The sequence below is a fragment of the Hypanus sabinus genome, chromosome 10 (genome assembly GCF_030144855.1).
Source record: "Hypanus sabinus isolate sHypSab1 chromosome 10, sHypSab1.hap1, whole genome shotgun sequence".
Lineage (NCBI taxonomy): Eukaryota > Metazoa > Chordata > Chondrichthyes > Myliobatiformes > Dasyatidae > Hypanus > Hypanus sabinus.
This window is the reverse complement of record NC_082715.1, coordinates 140,907,356-140,923,741: the sequence shown is the minus strand read 5'-3', so window position 1 is coordinate 140,923,741 and position 16,386 is coordinate 140,907,356. Positions and strand designations below refer to the sequence as shown.

General features: G+C 44.3%; 1 long non-coding RNA gene across 1 annotated transcript; it reads left to right on the top strand.

Moving 5' to 3' along the window:
• Nucleotides 1-791: 791 nt before the first annotated feature.
• LOC132401180 (uncharacterized) lies at nucleotides 792-9,603 on the top strand. Its single transcript, XR_009514513.1, has 3 exons — nucleotides 792-831; nucleotides 4,797-4,924; nucleotides 6,823-9,603. It is a non-coding gene; the product is annotated as an uncharacterized LOC132401180 (long non-coding RNA).
• The last annotated feature ends 6,783 nt before the right edge of the window (nucleotides 9,604-16,386 follow it).

The window sequence follows — 16,386 nt, the reverse complement described above, 5'->3', positions numbered from 1 at the left end:
ACAAAGGGGAGCACCCGGAGGAAACCCATGCAGTCACGGGGTGAACGTGCACGCTCTTTACAGAGGACACCAGAACCCAACTCTGAAGTCGGACGCCCTGAGCTGTAATAGCATCGTGCTAAATGCTCTATTTTTTTTCTTTTGCATTCCTCATGGTTTCAGGCTTACAGCTGAGAGGATGTACAATAAAATATGTTTCAAACATTATGATCAAAAACAACTGAGTCACACCACCCCATTTCAAAATGCATTGAAAACTCTTATTTTGGACGCATTATCTAATATTCTGCTATGGTATTTAATTGTAGGTCATATCCCAACCAGGGGTGAAGTTATCAAAAGTTCGGTGCCAGAGTTAGCTGTTGCACTTGTGAGTCCAAGCTCATTTCTGCTCTAGAGTCAGTGGGTGGCAGTACTGTGATATAGAAGGACAAGAAGAGAAATTTAATACCAGAACTTTTTAGAACATTAAACACTGTGGTGAACTATGTGCCTGTCTGGACACGCCCCCTTCTGACTGCTCCTGTGGCTCCTCCCACAGGCCCCTGTATAAAGGCGATCTGAGGCCTGACGCTCGGCCTCAGTCTCCAGGACATAGTATGATGGACACTCACTCCTGGTTCCTTCTTCCAGTCAATAAAAGCCGATATCTCGCCTTACGTCTCAGTGGGTCTGCCTTCCTGATTGAGGGTAGCAGTCAGAGCAAAATCGGAGGCATCACACTCCACTTGGAAGGGAGCGGTCTCGTCCACGGCATGCATCGGAGCTTTGGCAATGTCCTCTTTAATGCAGCTGAAGGCCGCGCGGGCCTCAGCAGAGAGGGAAAACGAGGTAGACTTGACCAGGGGGCGTGCCTTGTCTGCGTAATGGGGGACCCATTGGGCGTAATAGGAAAAAAAACCCAGGCACCGTCTGAGGGCCTTGAGAGTGGTGGGAAGAGGGAGTTCTAACAGGGGGCGCATACGTTTGGTATCAGGGCCAATAACCCCGTTTTCCATGACATACCCAAGTATAGCAAGTCGGGTGGTTCCAAACACACACTTGTCCCTGTTATAAGTAAGGTTCAGAGCTGCGGCCACTTGGAGAAATCGTTGGAGGTTGGCGTCGTGATCTGGCCTGTCGTGACCACAGATGGTGATGTTATCCAGATAGGGAAATGTGGCCTGCAGTTGGTACTGGTCCACCATCCGGTCCATTTCCCTCTGGAAGACAGAGACACCATTCGTGACACCGAAAGGGACGCGCAGGAAGTGATAGAGCCTGCCGCCTGCCTCGAAGGCGGTGTAGGGGCGGTCCCCTGGGCAGATGGGGAGCTGGTGATAAGCGGATTTCAGATCTATTGTCGAGTACACCTTGTACTGAGCAATCTGGTTGACCATATCCGCGATGCGGGGTAGGGGGTACGCGTCAAGCTGCATAAACCTATTGATGGTATGACTATAGTCCACCACCATCCTATTTTTCTGCCCAGTCCGAACAACAACCACCTGGGCCCTCCGAGGACTTGTGCTTGGCTCAATGATCCCCTCCCTGAGCAGCCGCTGCACTTCCGACTGAATGAAGGCCCTGTCCCCCGCGCTGTACCACCTGCTTTTAGTTGCCACAGGCTTACAGTCAGGGGTCAGGTTGGCGAACAGCGGTGGGGGAGGGATCTTGAGAGTGGAGAGGCTGCAAGTGTCGGTAGCACAGCTGTCGGCCTGGTGCTGGATGGGATGTGTGTGCCCGTGTGTGTGTGTGGTCAGTAGCGGGGTATGTGATGAAGTCCCACAGAACTGATGATTCCGGACAGTGATTGGTGGGAGGGGCCCGTCGTATACCATAGTCACACTTTCGAGATGGCTCTGTAAGTCCAGCCCCAATAGCACAGGTGCGCACAGATTAGGCATGACCAGCAGCTCAAAGTTCCGATATTCTGTGCCTTGCACCACCAAAGTCGCTACACAACCCGCCCGGATGTCTGTGGACTGCGACCCAGAAGCCAAATGGAACCTCCGACTTACTGGCCGCGTTGCGAGTCCGCAGCGTTGCACTGTGTCCGGGTGAATAAAACTCCCAGTGCTGCCTGTGTCAAACAGGCATCTAGTCCTGTGCCCCTCCACCCGGATGTCCATCATGGACCTTGCAAGCTGGTGTGGGGCGCTTTGGTCGAGAGTTACAGTGGCCAGAGTTGAATCGCCATCGGGGTACCCGGTAAGCATCGGAGGGCCGGGGGAGGGGCATGCTGATGTCGACAAAGATGGCCGCTCACATCCGGGGTACCCGGTAAACATCGGAGGGTCGGGGGCGGGGCGTGCTGACGTCGACAAAGATGGCCGCTCACATCCGGGGTACCCGGTCAGCATCGGAGGGTCGGGGGTGGGGCGTGCTGACGTCGACAAAGATGGCCGCCCACATCCGGGCATGCAAGATGGAGGCCCCCACGTTTCACCCGCAGCGCTGCACTCCGCTCGAGGTTGAGACTTACAGACCTTGGCGAAGTGGCCCCGCTTTCCGCAGCTGGAGCAGGTCGCTTCTCGCGCTGGACAGCGTTGTCGAGGGTGTTTTTTATGGCCACAGAAATAACACACGGGCTTCTGACGGGCCACAGCCGTGGTCAGGGTCGGGGAGCTCGTGGAATCGCGACTGGCGGCGGCGTTGGCGAATTCGCTCCTGGGAGCCGGCGGTGGCGGGGTCTGAGGAGTCCACGGAACCGGCGGGGAATCGCGCAACTGGACAGCGTCAGCATTATGCAAAGCAGCTTCTAAAGCGTTGGCCGTCTCTATTGCCGAGCGTAAGGTAAGGTCGGCATTTTCCAGTAGCCGCAGACGCATGTACACTGACCTCAGTCCCGTCACAAAGGCGTCTCTCACCAGCAGCTCCGCATGCTGTTCTGCCGTGAGCGTCTTGCAGTCACAAGGTCGGACGAGTGTCTGTAGTGCTCGGAGAAACTCAGCGCACAATTCGCCAGGCCGCTGTTGCCGGGTAGCTAAACGATGTCTTGCGTAGACGGTGTTCACCAGCCGCAGGTACTGTCTTTTGAGAGCGTCCAGTGCCCCATCGTAGGTCGGCAGGTCCCAGATAATGGAGTAAACTTTTGGGGTGACCCTCGAGAGTAGGATTCTGTGCATAACGGTGGGTTCAGTTGCACGAACCTCCTCCAAGTACGATTGGAAGCATGCAAGCCAGTGTTCAAAAGCAAGAGCTGCGTCAGGGTCTTGAGGGTCCAAATCCAACCTTTCCGGACGCAAAACGGTTTCCATGTTTTAAAACTTCCAGTCAATAAAATTGATGCACCATCAATAACTCACACTGAGACGTAAGGCGAGATATCGGCTTTTATTGACTGGAAGAAGGAACCAGGAGTGAGTGTCCATCATACTATGTCCTGGAGACTGAGGCCGAGCGTCAGGCCTCAGATCGCCTTTATACAGGGGCCTGTGGGAGGAGCCACAGGAGCAGTCAGAAGGGGGCGTGTCCAGACAGGCACATAGTTCACCACAGTGTTTAATGTTCTAAAAAGTTCTGGTATTAAATTTCTCTTCTTGTCCTTCTATATCACAGTACTGCCACCCACTGACTCTAGAGCAGAAATGAGCTTGGACTCACAAGTGCAACAGCTAACTCTGGCACCGAACTTTTGATAACTTCACCCCTGGTTGGGATATGACCTACAATTAAATACCATAGCAGAATATTAGATAATGCGTCCAAAATAAGAGTTTTCAATGCATTTTGAAATGGGGTGGTGTGACTCAGTTGTTTTTGATCATAATGTTTGAAACATATTTTATTGTACATCCTCTCAGCTGTAAGCCTGAAACCATGAGGAATGCAAAAGAAAAAAAATAGAGCATTTAGCACGATGCTATTACAGCTCAGGGCGTCCGACTTCAGAGTTGGGTTCTGGTGTCCTCTGTAAAGAGCGTGCACGTTCACCCCGTGACTGCATGGGTTTCCTCCGGGTGCTCCCCTTTGTTCCCACGTTCCAAAGACAGACCGGTTTGTAGGTTAATTGGTCATTGTAAATTGTTCTGTGATTTGGCTAGGGTTCAATAGGAGGTGGTTAGTCCGGAAGGGCCTGTTCCACGTTGTATCTCTAAATAAACTACCACTGGGGCTCAATGAATCAAGAGAAAAGAAGAGCTACATAGAACATAGAACAATGCAGCACAATACACGTCCTTCAGCCCACAACATAGTGCCGACTTTTTAACCTGCTCCAAGATTACTCCCCCACAGCCCTCCATTTTTCTATCATCTATGTGCCTATCTAAGAGTTTCTTAAAACTTCCTGATGTATCTGCCTCCACCATCTCCCCTGGCAGGGTATTCTGCATACTTGTGAGGGAAAAAAAGCACAAGAAGAGCGTCAGGTACTCCAATTTGAGCACAGTTCACATTAAAGGGTAATACAATAGTACGGACTCTTTTTATTATGTATTCAAAGAGTAGCATTTAATCATATAGATTCTGTAATTCTCTGATGCTTTATTGCTGTATTTTACAATGTTCTATTTCAGAAAATTCTTTCTAACGATTTAAAACAAATACTAAGCAATGGCAATAACTCTAGGAATTATAGACCAGTGGGGAGCAAATTAATGGAGAGGATTCTTAGGGACAGGAGGTATGAATACTTGGAGAAGCATAGTCTGATTTGGGATAGTAGGCATGGCTTTATCATGAGCCTGAATGAATTCCTTCTAAAGAATGTAAACAGTTCAAAGGAATAATGTATGAAGTACCATAACCTTTTATTTGTTCATGAAACCTCAGTTCTTTATTGTCAGGAAAAAAAGTCTTTCTTTTTCACACAGCAGAAAGTCTGACAGGTCATCAGTAGGAAACTCAGCAGCTGACCCTCTCCTTCGCCAGCACCACATTCACCTCGTGTACAAAATTGTCAAATCCAGTCACCCAACCACCATCTGTAAAGCACTTGCAGGTGAGTACTGAGTATTTCATTGACCTTTCCAATGGTATAGAGAAGCCAAGGAACAGAATCAAGAGGATGCAGAGGGCTGTAGTCAGTGTTGGGACTGCTTCTTTTTAAGTTGTATGTCAATGACAGAATTGATGGCCTTGTGGCCAGGTTTGTGAATGATAAGAAGATAGGCAGAGGGGCAGGTAATGTTAAGGAAGCAGGGAGTCTGCAGAAGGACTACCTCCAGATTAGGGGAATGAGCAAAGGAGTGGCAAATGGAATACAGTGTTGGGAAGTGTATTGTCATGCACTTTGGTAAAAGGAATAAAATCATGAGTTTTTTCTAAACGGAGAGGAAATTCAAAAATTTGAGGTGCAAAGGGCTGTGGAGTTTTGTGCAGGATTCCCTAAAGATTTATTTGCAGGTTGAGTCTGGGGTGAGGAAGGAAAATGCAATGTTGATGCACCATCAATAACTCACTCTGAGACGTAAGGCGAGATATCGGCTTTTATTGACTGGAAGAAGGAACCAGGAGTGAGTGTCCATCATACTATGTCCTGGAGACTGAGGCCGAGCGTCAGGCCTCAGATCGCCTTTATACAGGGGCCTGTGGGAGGAGCCACAGGAGCAGTCAGAAGGGGGCGTGTCCAGACAGGCACATAGTTCACCACTAACACAGAACAATAGAGTACTGTATGGGGCCCTTTGGACCATAGTGCTGTGCCAGCCTACTGTATGTAAGACTATAATATGATTAGACATAGGAGCAGAACTAGGCCTTTTGGCCCATCAGGTCTGCTCTGCTATCAATCATGGCTGATTTATTATCCCTCTCAAACACATTCTCCTGCTTTCTCGAACCTATTGACCTCCATTTTAAATAACTTTCTGTGACAATGAATCAGGAATCTTATCAACCTCTGCTTTAAATATCCCCAATGACTTGGCCTGCACAGTCGTATGTGGCAATGAATTCCACAGATTCATCATCATCTGGCTAAAGAAATTCCTCCTCATCTCTGTTCTAAAGGGACACCCTTCGATTCTGAGGCTGTGCCCCCCGCGGTTGTAGACTCCCCCATAAGTGCACCTATGAACTGTAAGATGCAAAGTGCAGGTTGGGTTGAGTTGAGTTGTTCTCCAATCTTGTCAATTTACTTGCAAACATTTCACCACCATATGAGGAGAATTGTGGTGTCTCCTCTGAATGCTTCTAGGAATTCTCTTGCATGATTTTCCACAATCAATTCTGTAAACAGGCATGTGTATCTTAATCCTATTTATGAGCCAAAAGCGGGCAAAATTCCAGACCACAACACATAAAGTTCACCACAAAACCAATCAATGACATGATTCACTCCCCACATCATAACTGAGTTTCTGAAATGGCGATCAATCAACTGATTGATAAGTATACAAAGGCCAAGCATTTGGAAGACATGCCGCAATTAACAGTACACTGATGATGTCTTCTTGTATGGGGACAAAACGTTTGCAAGTATATTAGCAAGATTGTAGAACAATTCAACCCAATCATCAAGCACCTGAGCTACACACTTTCCGAATTATTTCCATGCAAAGCACAATTCCCAGATGAACTTCATCCAGTTTCTCAAGCGGTAAGCAAGTGCAAATGTATCCTCCTATCCTTCATATCACAAACATTTTTCTCACGTTCTATCAGATAGAAAGATGAGAAAAAAACAGCAATTGCGATGCTACTACTCTAAAATAAATACAGATGGTATTCTCATTTTTTATTTCAATTTTCAGCCATTTGGAAGTTATTTTCAAATATTATTCCATTATTTGGAAATGTATGGATCAGATTTTATGAAGCAACGTGGGTGAACCTGCCAGGGTTTGGTGAATAACCCAGTATATCTGGCAATAATTTTCTACCTTATGTATATTGCAGATATCTGAGCATTGCTGTCAACAGGTTGTCACTGGTCGTGAATTGCTGTCCTCATGGAATTCAATGAAGTAATGGAAATTACTGCAAATACCTTCTACATCTTTCTGGAGTGTCTTTATTTTCCCGTACCATATAATATGGGTCTTTTCTCGAGTTTAATGGATGACAACAACCAGGGGACTAATTTTAGTATATAGATTTTAGTTCATTTCTTACTTTACAAGCACGTCTTTCCCATTTTTGAACAAAGTTTTTGGGAAATCTCCATTAATTTTTTTTTAATTCGAGGCTTTTGCTCTTTGAGGTTTCAGTGAGCAGAGGCTTGAGTGAGAGAAACTGAAAAAGCTGAATGTTGATTTTTTTTCCTGTTTATTTATTGTTTCCTTCTTTATATTTGCACAGTTAGAGCAGTAGAGGTGCCAGGCAGGATAGCTGAATGCTCCTCTTGCAGGATGTGCAAAGGTAAGGAGACTTCCAGTGTCCCTGACAACTTCACCTTCATGAAGTACATCCAGTTGCAGCTTCTAACAGTCCATGCTAAGGAGTTGGAGCTGGAACTGGACGAACTCCAAGAGAGGATGTTACACCCAGGAGCAGGGCACAGGAAAATGGATGACTGTAAGAAAGGGGAAAAGGGTTAAGAAGCCAGTGCTGAGTACCCCTGTGGTCATCCCTCTCAATAACAGGTATATTACTTTGGATACTGTTGGAGGAAAGTCACAGCAGTCAGTTCTCTGACACTGAGTTTGACTCTCTGACTCAGATGGAAAGGGGACAGCAGAGGCACGCTGTGGCAATAGGCGATTTGTTAGTTAGGGGAACAGAACGGAGGTTAAGTGGATGAGAATGAGATTCCTGGATGGTGTGCTGCCTCCTGGGTTCCTGTATCTGGGACATCTTGGATTAAGCCCTCTGCATTCTTAGGTGGGAGGGTGAGCAGCCAGAAGTTGTGGTCCATGTAGGTACCAATGACATAGGTAGGAAGGGTGCAAGGTTCTGTTAAGTGAGTTCAGGGAGTTAGGTGCTAAGTTAAATGACAGGACCTCCACTGTTGTGATTTCAAGACTGCTATCCATGCTGTGTGATAGTGAGGCCAGAACTAGGAAGATCATACAGTTTAATATATGGCTAAGGAGTAGGTGTAGGAAGGAAGGTGTAAAATTTTTGGATCATTGGGCTCCCTTCCAGGGAAGGTGCAGCCTGTACAGAAGAGACGATTTACACCTGAATTGGAGGGGGACTCATGTTCTAGTGGGGAAGTTTGCTAGTGTCGCACGCAGGGAATTTAACTAAAGCTGAAGGACCATGGGAACCAGAGTGGCAGAACAGATATGTGGGGTGGTTGTGGAGATGTTGTTAAGACCTCAGACAATCAAAAGGTTGAGCATGGTGCGACTAATGACCTGCAGCGTGCATGGGTTTCCTCCGGGTGCTCCAGTTTCCTCCCACAGTCCAGTGAGGGTTAGTAACAAGTGGGCATGCTGTGTTGGCACTGGAAGCGTGGTGACACTTACAGGCTGTCCAGCACATTCCTTGTTGACTCAATTTGACGTAAGTGAAGCATTTCACTGTATATTTTGATGTTCCAATATATACAGGACGAATAAATAAATAAATCTAATTTTTAAAATAAAGCTTTCCAGCTGCTGACTTTGTTTCCTGTGGCAAATATTTTCTATAGAGTCCTTCCTGCATTTATTCTTCTTTTTCTAAGCTGTAGAGATTTCAAACTGTCAAGATTACAGAATGGCACACACAGGACAGTGTGCAAAGGATGGAAGAGTTACGCTGAAGGGTGTTCTAACATTTAACTATCATTCATTCTACAGGGAACTCTGTTTTCGTTGATGTTTGTGAAGAAAAAGAATTTCAGGATGTATATTGTATACATTTCTCTGACATTAAATGCACCTATTGAAATCTAAGTTCCTGTCCTGTGCATCTTCCTCCTGTGAACACCCTTCAGTACCTAGAAGAAACCCACGCGGTCACAGGGAGCAGGTACAAACTCCTTACAGGCAGTGGTGGGAATTGAACCCTGATTGGTGATGGCTGGCCCTGTAATATTACATTCATCAATCTGCCACCAGGCAGCGATGTGTAAATAGCCACCCGAAGCGCTATTTAAATTTGCATTCAATTAGCCTGATAATTTAGTTCATCAACTGTATCCTTAGCAGCTGTTGCTTACCTTCAGACACACCTTCTTGGAGACAGTCCAAAGTATCTTTCCTCCCATTGTTATGCACACTGTAGCTCCCACCCACTCCCCCTCCCAACTCCTGACAACATTCACCAAATAATTCTATTGCTACCTCAATGATACTGATTGATCTAGCATCCTTTATGAACACCTGCAATACTCATCAATCTTCATGCCATCTTAAAAATTTCTTTCCCCAACCAGTTAGTCTGATTATTGTTATTATTTATTACTATTTAGAGATGCAGCCTAGTAACATGATTTTCTGGCACAACAAGGCCATGCCATCCAATTACACCCATGTGGCCAATTGACCTACTAACTTGTACGGCTTTGGAATGTTGGAGAAAACTGGAGCACCCAGAGTAAACCCACCTGGCCATGGGGAGAACGTATAAACTCCTTACAGACACGGGTGGAATTGAACCCAGGTCGTTGGCACTGTAAAGGCGTTACACTGACCAGCACGCTGCTCTGCTGCCATTGCCATTGTAGTTAAACCCTAATCACTGAACAGCACTGTAAACTCTTTAAACCACTATTTATAATGCTGCTTTACATTGCAAATTCATGCTTATATTTACGCACATTTTAATTCATATCAATATTTTAAACTCTTTATTCTTTATAATCGTTGAATATTGTTGTTTTTTGTTGCATGTTGTGTCCTGACCAATACACCACCGTAAGTTTAAAATGTATATCAAAGTTATTTATTATCAAGTACATATGCTACCCTGTGATTCATTTTCTTGTAGGTGTTCACAATAGAACAAATAAATACAATAGTCAGTGAAAAACTACACACAAAGACTGCCAAACAATCAATGTGCAAAAGGATCTACAGTGCAAATGCAAAATAATAATGATAAGTAGTAAATAAATAATACTGAGTACATAAGACCATAAGACATAGCAGAATTCGGCCACCTGGCCCATCAAGCCATTCCATCATGACTGACTTATTTTCCCTCTCGATCCCATTCTCCTGTCATCTTCTTGTAGCCTTTGATGTCCTGACTAATTAAGAGCCTATCCATTTCCGCTTTAAATACTCCATGACTTGGCCTCCTCAGCCGTCTGTGGCAATAAATTCCATAGTTTCACCAGCCTCTGGTTAAAGGAATTCCTCCTCATATCTGTTTCAAATGAACATCTCTCTATTCTGAGGCTGTGCCCTCTGGTCCTAGATCACTAGACGCTAGAAAGCTAAAGCACAGTACAGGCCCTTCAGCTCTTGATGTTGTGCCAACCCATATATTCCTTAAAAAAAGCACTAAACCCACACTACCCCATAACCCTCTATTTTTCTTTCATCCACGTGCCTGTCCAAGAGGCTCTTAAATACCCCTAATATTTTAGCCTCCACCACCATCCCTGGCAAGGCATTCCAGGCACTCACAACCCTCTGTGTAAAAAACTTACCCCTGATGTCTCCCCTAAACTTCCCTCCCTTAATTTTGTACATATGCCCTCTGGTGTTTGCTATTTGTGCCCTGGGAAACAGGTACTGACTATCCACCCTATCTATGCCTCTCATAATCTTGTAGATCTCTATCAAGTCCCCCCTCATCCTTCTAAGCTCCAAAGAGAAAAGTCCCAGCTCTGCTAACCTTGCCTCATAAGACTTGTTTCCCAATCCAGGCAACATCCTAGTAAATCTGCTCTGCACCCTCTCCATAGCTACTACATCCTTCTTATAATGAGGTGATCAGAACTGAACAGAATTTTCTAAGTGTGGTCTCACCAGAGATTTGTAGAGGTGCAACATGACCTCTCTACTCTTGAACTCAATCCCCCTATTAATGAAGCCTAGCATCCCACAGGCCTTCTTAACTATCCTATCAACCCGTGCAGCGACCTTGGGGGATGTACGGATTTGAACCCCAAGGTCCCTCTGTTCATCCGCACTCTTAAGTAACCAACTATTAACCCTGTACTCAGTTTTCTGGTTTGTCCTTCCAAAATGCAGCATCTCACACTTATCCAGATTGAACTCCATTTGCCACTTTTCTGCCCAACTCTGCATCCTGACTATATCCTCTTGTAACCTTCGACAACCTACAGCTCCCTCCACAACTCCTCCAATCTTCGTGTCTTCTACAAACTTACTCACCCATCCTTCCACCTCTTCATCCAGGTCATTTATAAAAATCACAAAGAACAGGGGTTCCAGGACAGATCCTTGTGGCACTCCACTAGTCACCGACCTCCAGGCAGAATACTTTCCTTCCACTACTACCCCCTGCTTTCTTACTGTAAGCCAATTTTTTTTTATCAGAACAGCCAAGGTTCCACTGATCCCATCACCCACTGCAGGAAATATCCTCTCCACATCCACTCTTTCTAGGCCTTTCAATATTTGACAACTTTCAGTAAGATCCCACCTCATTCTCATTACACGTATATAAACCACATGTATGCATAGATATCTGGTTCATTTTATGATGAATAAATCGGATCAATATTGCAGCACAGCTTAGAGATTTATAACCTGTACTGAAAAGAAAAAGGGTAATTTCTATTGTGATCTGCTGAGATGACTTTTGAGTTTACCCTTCCCATTGGAAGATGCCTTCAGATGCATATCAGATCAATCCATATCATGGCCTGGTATCTGGTATGGAAACTCCAATGCCCTTGAAAGGAAAATAAATGGTTGATACAGCATATTGAGTACATCTACAAGGATCACTCTTGCAGTAAAGCAGCATCCATCATCAATGATCCACACCATCCAAGCAATGCTCACTTCTCACTGCTGCCATCAGGAAAGAGGTACAGGACTCACACCACCAGATTCAGGAACAGTTATTACCACTCAACCATCAGGCTCTTGAACCAGAGTGGATAACTTTACACAACTTCACTGAACTGCTCCCGTGACCTACAGGCTCACTTTTGAGGACTCTGCATTCTATGGTCTCAGTATTTATTGGTTGTTTCTTTGTTGTTTGCCATTTCTTTGTATTTACTGTTAATGCCTGCACGAAAATGCACTCATTCTTGCTCATTTTGCTCTGCTTCTCAAAGTATATCAAAGTATATGCTTCTTCTCCAGAAAGCCACAAAACCGAGAAAGAAAAGAATGGCAGCACAATCATCAAACCCAAATCCCTTCTTCCCCCTGCACAAAAAAAACCAAGAAAGGTCAGGCGAAAAACACAGAATACAAATAAAACGTAAGACGGAAAAGATAGTCCACAGTCCAAGTCCACATTGAAAATGCGGGCAACATTTTCCTACTCAGTAGCAGAGCGATCTCACAAAAGACAGACAGCATGTACTTCAATCTCCCTTGGTGCTTTAATTGGCAAACAATAATGTTTTAATTGGTGAAATGGAGTCAAACATTGTCTTGCAGCCCCTTGGAAGTCTGAAGGGCACTGAAACACCCAAATGATCTCCAAACTGTAAACCACGGGCTCTAACAGTTCCAGAACCACATTCAAGATGAAAAGCAAATGTGAAAGACATAAAAAGAAGTTAAAATATATGGTTTCATGATCTATCCAGAAGATGCTGACCAAAGGAGCGTTTGGTAGAACATAGAACCAGTAACTTCTCCTTATCTAGATGCTGCCTGACCTGCTGAAAGTTCCCAACATTTTCTGTTTTAGTACACAGAACACCACAGCATAGTACAGGCCTTTTGGCCCACGATGTGGTGCCGACCTTTTAATCTACTCTAAGATCAATCTAAACCTTCCCTCCTTCATAGCCCTCCATTCTTCTCTCATTCATGTACCTATCTAACAGACTCTAAAATGTCCCTAATGTATCTGCCTCCACCATCGCCTCTGGCAAAGTGTTCCATGTAACCACTTCACTGTGTAAAAAACCCTACTTCTGCTGCTCCCTTTATACTTTAAACCAATCTCCTTAAAGTTATGCCCCCTTGTAGTAGCCATTTCCATCCTGGGACAAAGACATTGGCTGTCCACTCTATCACCTCATACAGCTCTGTTAAGTCTACCTAGCACGCCCACAATTTACTAATCCTAACTTGTACATCTTTAGAATGTGAGGGGAAACTGAAGCTTCCAGGAGAAACCAATGCAGTCATGGGGAGAACGTATAAGCTTCTTACTGAACTGAACTGAATCCCTATTTTACAGCTAGCAGTGTAAAGTGTTGCACTAACTGCTATGGTACTATGCACCCCCCCCCCCCCAATACAGAATTGTGTGGTAGTGTGTGTGGGTCCATGGACCGTTCAGAAATCTAATGACAAGAGGGGGAGAACCGGTCCCAAAAATTTGAGTGCGGATCTTCAGGTTCCAGTACCACCTCCCTGAAGGTAGTAATGAGAAGAGGGTTTGTTACAGACTGAAAAGGTCCTTAATGTTGAACGGTACTGTCTTTTGAAGATGTCCTCAATGTGTGGGGTAGGTTGTGCCTACGATGGAGCAGGCTGAGTCTACAACTCTCTGCTTCATTAACTCTGCTTCTCCCTCTGCAGGTATTACTGGACCTGCTGAGCATTTCCTATTTTTATTGCAGGTCTCCTGTAGATTTGCTGAAATGCAAATCTGCTATATTTCTGTTATTGTCTCCTATTGATTTCTCATTCCTTGCCCAACAGTTGCTGGTTACTAATGAGCTAATATTCTGTAGCCCATGATAACCCCACAGGGCATTTACTGGCATCACATCTCATTGAGTGGGCAGAGAACATCAGTAAGTGAGCAGGGTATTTGACACCAAAGGACAACCTATGGGTACATGGCTGATATTGCTGTAAAGCAGGGACTGTGACTGATTGAATTCACCTCTCATTCTTAGCCACAGGGAATGCAGCACATACTACTGCTGATTCTGCTAAAACTCAGCTTACCAAAGGCTGACAATTGAGGTTTGAACAATTATATGTATGTACTCAGTTCCACGATATGCTGCTTTTTTAAACCAAAGAAAATTTTTATTTGTCTCATTGACATTAAAATGTCGGAACAGTGAAATGCATTGTTTGCTTCAACAACCAACACAGTCCAAGGATGTGCTGGGGCCATCCTATATGTGTTGTCGTGACTCTGGTACCAACATAGCATAACTACAATTTACCAACCCTAACCCATACGTCTTTGGAATGTGGGAGGAAACTAGAGCAATAGGAGGAAATCCATGCAGTCACGGGGAGAATAAAGTGGCCACTGAGTGTATGTTCATGGTCTTCTGCTGCTGTAACCCATCCACTTCAAGTTCAACATATTGTGCATTCAGAGATACTCTTCTGCACACCACTGTTGTGACGCATGGTTATCTGAGTTACTGTTGTCCTCCTGTCAGCTTGAACCAGTCTGACTATTCTCCTCTGACCTCTTTCATTAGCAAGGGATTTTCACCCACAGGACTGCTGCTCACTGGATGTTATTTAGTTTTCACACCATTCTCTGTAATCTCTAAAGATGGCTGTACATGAAAATCCCAGATCAGCAGTTTCCTAGATAACCAAACTATCCTGCCTAGCACCAACAATAATTCCATGATCACAGTTACTTAAATCACATTTCTTCACCATTCTGATGTCTGGTCTGAACAATAACTGAACCTCTTGACCGTGCTTTTATGCACTGAGTTGCTGCCACGATTGGCTGATTAGATATTTACATTAACTAGGTGTACAAGCGTGGCCAATAAAGTGGCTACTGATTGCAAATTAAATCTTATTGATAGATTCACTTTTGCTTCCATTGATGGTTTCTCTATCCTCTTCTTCACTTCTGCTTTTATTTTCCCTTCTTCTCTGTTCATGCCGCTATTTTGGTATCATTTAATCCTAGTTCCAGGTGCCAGCTGCTCATGCAGTCATTCCTGGCATATATCCTGCTAAATAGCTTCCCTTCTCCACCAGGCGAAGCAATGCGAAGCATTTTCTGATTTTCTGCATTTTACGTGCTATCATGCGGACACATTTGTGGGAAATCTGATACAACTGAAAGGGAGAAAGTCACACTAAAATGCTTCTATCACATGTTCAATGATATCACCAAAAATTCCAAAGCTAAGTCAGTAAAGCAGATGCACAATTTGGAATAGAACAGCTTGAATCCGATACCCAGTGGATAAAGTCCAGAATATAGAGATGGAACAACACAGCATCACTATTACCATTTTCTCTCCTTTAGTACTTTAAGTCAACTATTGGGATATATTTCATTCCAAGCAAGTTAGTATTCTCTTAGCAATTTTACATATCCTACAATGTATTTTTTCCCCAATGTGAATCCATTTTCTCTTATTTACTACTGTAAAGCAATTATCAGGATGTATTTCTTCCCTCATTTTTCTTTCTTTCCTGTTCATGCATCTATTTTAGATGGGCACATGGATGATAGTAAAAAGGAGGGCCATGTATGGTTAGATTGATCTGAGAGCGGGTTAAAAGGTTGGCACAACATTGTGGGCTGAATAGCCTGTATTAAGCTGTATTGTTCTATGTTCTTTCCTATCCCACATTCACATTAACTTCCTACCACAGAGACTAATCACCATCGTATTCCATGTGGACTATCCACCATCAGATCTCAACATCCCTGTGCTGTGCTGTAATGTTTTTGTTCTATTTCATCCCAAACAACACCCTTAGCAATTTAAACATAGCCTGTAAGTGTTAATTAACTTTTTCTTTGTGAATATTCTAGATTTGTCATACTCAACAATAACTGTGGTGTCCAGTCTTTGTTTTTCATCTACCTCTGTGTCGAGACATCTGAGGCATTTTAGTTTGAAAACTACATTGAGAAAAGCAAGAGCACAAATCAAAAGTAGGGAGGGAAGGTTGGTGTTCAAATAACAAAACGTTGAATACAGAAGTGGAACATCAGCTAATTTAGAAGTAAGAACTGGTGTTATTAGAGTTTGTTTCATAGCATTAGGACATCTCAACATACAGTGGATTCCAGTTAATTGGGCCATTGGTTAACCGGGGCAGGAACTTATTTGGGACACCTCTTAATGAACAAACGCTGAGAAAATTGCTGGAATTCTCTTTCTATATTTGGGACGCTATGCCACTTAATTGGGACAGGAGACTGTAGCAAATAGGTTCTCACCAGCTTCAGTCACTTGTTAAATGCTACACAGCATGAGTGAAGTTTTCAAATAGCATCAGTTGCATGTTTGTGTTCAAAAAGCAACGACTTTTGTCACTGATAGTTGGCAAGAAATAAGCTGTAAGACAATTTCAAACTTCTTTTGGTCACTGCGGTTTCAAGTACTCAGGCTTGGAGATGCCAGAAACAGCCGGGAGCGAAAATGAAATTTCACTACTTCAAGTTAGGAACTGTGAAGAATTTGAAGGTAGCGACAATCATCTTGAATGTTACAATGAAAATAAGGTTTGGAGGATGCAATCGTAG